The 4547-nt window shown below is 48.7% G+C and overlaps 1 long non-coding RNA gene across 1 annotated transcript; it reads right to left on the reverse strand.

Annotated features, from left to right (window-relative positions):
• Positions 1-653: 653 nt before the first annotated feature.
• On the reverse strand, positions 654-3222 carry LOC131591656 (uncharacterized). Its single transcript, XR_009280429.1, has 3 exons — positions 3053-3222; positions 1481-1585; positions 654-697 (listed from the first exon to the last, which is right to left on the reverse strand). It is a non-coding gene; the product is annotated as an uncharacterized LOC131591656 (long non-coding RNA).
• Between the last annotated feature and the right edge of the window lie 1325 nt (positions 3223-4547).

Genomic DNA, 4547 nt, shown 5'->3' on the forward strand with positions numbered 1-4547 from the left:
GTTTGGGTCTGGCTTGGGATGGAGGTTACTTTTCCCATAGTAGCCCTCATAGTGCTGTGCTTTGCAGTTGTAGCTAGAAGCATTATATAGATTATATGCTTTTAGATATGTACTACATTCCAAAGTTTCAGCAGCAGCCTACACAGGCTTTCTGTATGCAGGTGCACCACTGCCAAAGAGCTAAGACTGCTTCCTACAAGATGTGGGAGACTGCTAAGTGCTTTCAGCACCATGCTTCAAATGAACAAGCAAATCACTATCTCTGAAATGCTGTTATCAGGCTGAAACATTCCACATACTTGAACTCTGGAGAGACAGTGTTTGAACTTGCAGAACTACTTCCCCTCAGTAAGACGCACAAGACGGAGATAATATCCCCATGACAAATCTTTATTGTGCAACTGCTGCTCAAAGCTTTCACAGACACGTCACAAAAAATTACACACCAACAGCGGCTAGATTGATGGGCAACAGATGAAATCCATTCAGTGGCGATTTGTACACGTGCAGCAACTCTTGCGGAGCCAAAATCTTAGCCAGGCGGCCAGCCCAATTGATGGCCACCCAGAATAGGTAGATGTATGCGATAGACAGACTGCCCACCCTCGGGCCCTTCATCCACAACCATCCGGAATCCATTGGTCAGGCCCAGGTGAGCAACACACATCTCGCCAACAATCATTACATGCCCAAGAAGCTGGAGAAGGAAGTACAAACCCAAAAATAAGTAAAATAAAAAGAAAAAGGGAACACACAGAGGGGAGAGAGCAGGAAGGGAAGGAACGAGAGCAGAGAACCACCCAGAGAAAGCAGCTAGCCAATTCCTATCAATTCAACCATTGCATGTCAAATTAAAGCCCCTCCGACTGCTGGCAACTGAAGCTTTCCAAGCAAAGCTATAAAGACTGATTATGCATGCTATGAGGGCAAAAGAGAGCTAGGCAATTTTTTTCAAGCTAGGCAGCAAAGGACTACAAAACAGCCACAGAAGCTGGTTTTGTCTCCAGGTTAAAGCCCCCACTGTGTCTTCAGGCAACATAACCAGTACTGGTGGAAAAAAAAACTTGAGGCTGCCTTTTGCATGGGTTTAGAAAGTCTTTGAACTTAAGCATCCAACACCTCACAACAAGCTTTGTCCTTCTTCACCTATGACCTGCCAAAAACCCCAAGCCCGCTTCTCCGTGTTAGAACTACTACTTCTCTTACTCTAAACCACGACAATAGGCACCAGACTGCGCTCCCAAACAACACTGCATTTTGCACCAGAAGTATATACCCAGGGACCAGCACTGCTTTACAGCACTGCCTTTAGTCAAAAAGCTCAACTCCATTACAAGCTAGAGGCAAAAGACTATAGTGCACAAAACCCAAAGTAGTCTACTGTGCCCTGTCAAGATGGAAAGGGGGATGGGAAAGAGTAGTAAATGAGAAACTATCTACAGGTACAGTTTAGTGTACAGACAGCTTCCACAGTACTTACAGATTCACCAGAACTTCCTGCTTCAGAAAACTTGATAATTGGCTCCTTAGGCATGACTAGGAAAAGCATCGCATCTAGGGGCGAAAGATCATGGAACGCACAGCACTGGAGGAAGAGTAGACAGTTAAAACATAACCAGCTTCATAGAAAAGTAATAGCTTATGCAAACCCATCCACCCCTCTGAACTCCTACAGAAGCAGATTACCAGATACTCTAAACACATGCCAGAACATTGCTTTTTCTTTTGTGATAGTAATTCTTTCTATACCCAAAACACAAGATATCTACAGAGCCCCCTGCAGAAGTGGGATACAGCATGGAAGATGACGGGTGAGGAGATGGGCCACTACTTGCCATTACCAACCTTCAGTATGTTTTAGTTCATTCTGATTATTTTCTCAGCAGTTCTTCTATTGGATGTGGTCCACACAGAGGCAGGAGACAAATGGCTTAACTGAATCAGCAAAGAGTTTAGCTAAGTGGAAGAGCAGCGGCCATTCACTTCCCGTAGAAGAGGGAGCTCAGTATTGAACAAACTATAATCACAGGAAGCCTGCAAGTGCATAGGACCAGTCTGTCTCCTATACTGCATGCAAACCCTACCTTCAAAAGTATAAGGCATCCCTAACTGCTAACTTTCAGTATTTTGATAACTACATCATAAGGGATATTACCTTAAAGTTAAGATCACATAGGCAACGGCTGCATTGTTTACCCCTGGTCTAAGCAGCTCACTCTAGTTCCCAGCACCCGTGACCCTTGCAAGCGTACTGTTATCACGGTCCCAATTCCCCACAGAAACAAGATCGGGGAAGCTTTTGCAGCCTGCAGGATGACCACTTTCTAGACTTTTTTAAGAAAAAATCAGAAAATGCTCTAAGTCCTTGCCCTAATAATCCAGTTTGGGGGCTCAGAACCAAAGCCTAGCACAGCGTAGCTGTAAAACCTCTTCAATGTTATTACATAACACATCAAGAGCTACATTTCTCCTAAGCAGAACCAACTCATTACGGTCACTACTTAGACATTCACTGTTCACACACACACATAGACGCGGAATCCCCAGATTGACTGCGTGCACCTAAAATAAATTTTCAAAACTATCATCCTACACGAGGTAGGATAACCACCATTCCTCGGCAGCAAACTTTGCACGACTTGCAATACCAAAGGGACATCACGCGGCAAACGTCTGCGGCAGACACCAAACGCGTTACCCTCGGAGGTCCTTCTCTACGCGCGCACACGACAAAGTGGGGGTGGGATGCGAGGCGAGCCCGGACAGCACTCGACAACCACTACGCGCCGCGGCAAGCGGAGGGGTGGGGGTGGGGGGCGCCACGAAAGAAGCTTTGGGGTGGTGCATTAGAGAGCGCCACAACCCAGAGAGGCCCCGTTCGTCCCCCGTCCCTCCACCCACCCGCAGCAGCAGCGTCGCCATCCGCCCTGACGCGCTCCCAGGTACCGAACACCGGGTCCACGGCTCGGGGTGTCTACGATGGCGGGAGGAGGGGGAGAGGAGGGAAGGAGGGAAGGAAGGAGAACAGTGAACAGAGCAAAGCCGCGGCTACCTCCTAGTCCTCGTCGCTGACAGTACCGCTGAACCGCCTTGCCGATGATCTTTCCGAAGATCGTAGTAGTGCCACCAGGGAAAGAGGGCAGCACCCCAATACACTCGTCAGCCAAGGACAACGCCCGTTGTCGCCCGCGCGCTTCCTCCACTTGTCCAGGCCCTCTGCGGCGCCCATTGGGCGGCCGGATCACCACCGGCCGATCCCTCGTCTCGATTGGCTGTCTCGTCTGTCGTTTTCGTTTGTCTCCGCCTTGCCTGCGTCTCCGCCCTCGTCGAGCTGGTGCTCGCGGGACGTGGAGGGATCCGACCTTGGCGAGTCCGCGGAGGGATCTTTCTGTGCAGTGCTGCGACCCTGAGGGCGGGCTACGAGGTTGCAGAAGTTGTTAGAGCTACGAGTACTATTTTTTGTAATTTGTTACCGCATCAAGTCCACCCCAAAGGTGCCTGTGCCTATTTGGTGCTGCTCCCTCCAGTCAAACGATTGCTTAGGGCAGGGCAGGCCTGGCCTTAACTTCTCAGGACATTTCGCAGAAACAACAGAAGTTTTTCTATATCGTTCCCTGAAAGCCCCACTTCCGTTGCAGACGTTTCTAAGCTGCACAACTCCTGGGAGAAAATACAATACAAAACGTGTGTTCGGCGCTGCTGGCTTGAGGGCTCAAGATAGTAGGATTTGGGCTAAGCTGGGTAGGAGGCTTTTAGAAAAATAGGCACTGCCCTCAAAGCTGCCCAAGGGTGGTCTGTGGTGCCCTGCACCCCCGGGGGACAGTGAGCACCTTGAACGTTCCACACAACTGTCTTGTAACATATATAAACCCTGCTTTTCTCTATATCAGGCTAAAGATATCCTTGGCCACCTTTGCAACAAGGGCACATTTTCCTATTTTGCCAAGCTACTTTCCAGCCAATCGGCCTCCAGCATGTACTGGTGCATGGGGTTGTTCCTCCCCAGGTGCAGGACTGATATACGTACAAGTTCCTCAGGAAGTCTCAAACCGGATTGTTTCCTATGATGGGAAGGACTTTGTTCCACCAGTGCCTGCCTTGAGTTTCAGGGTCTGGAGTGATGTGGGAACAGTGATTGCCAGTGAAAAAAGGAAAATAAATTGCTGAGTACCACAGCCTTCTCCATGTGTTTTGTCACTAAATTTTCTGGTTTATTTATTGGCAGGAAAAGGAAGGGGGGGCATGTGGGTGATGCACGCTTTCTTTAGTCTTCCTTATTTTACCAATGCACCTGTGGAAGCCCATCTTATGATTCTTTAAAGACATCCCCTGACAAATTCAGTTCCAGCTTTGCCTTAGCTTTCCTGAATCCATCCCTAAAGACCCGGGAGGCATCTTTAGATTCTTCCCAGGATGTGTGTCTCTGCTTCCACTACCTATTCCGCTTTGTGCTTCAGCTAAACCAGAAGAGAAGGCTCTTACTCAGAAACGCTGGGCTCCTGCCTGTCTTGCCTGATTTCTTATGTTGACCTCCTCCTCCTCTTGAT

The sequence above is a fragment of the Poecile atricapillus genome, chromosome W (assembly GCF_030490865.1).
Source record: "Poecile atricapillus isolate bPoeAtr1 chromosome W, bPoeAtr1.hap1, whole genome shotgun sequence".
Classification (NCBI taxonomy): domain Eukaryota; kingdom Metazoa; phylum Chordata; class Aves; order Passeriformes; family Paridae; genus Poecile; species Poecile atricapillus.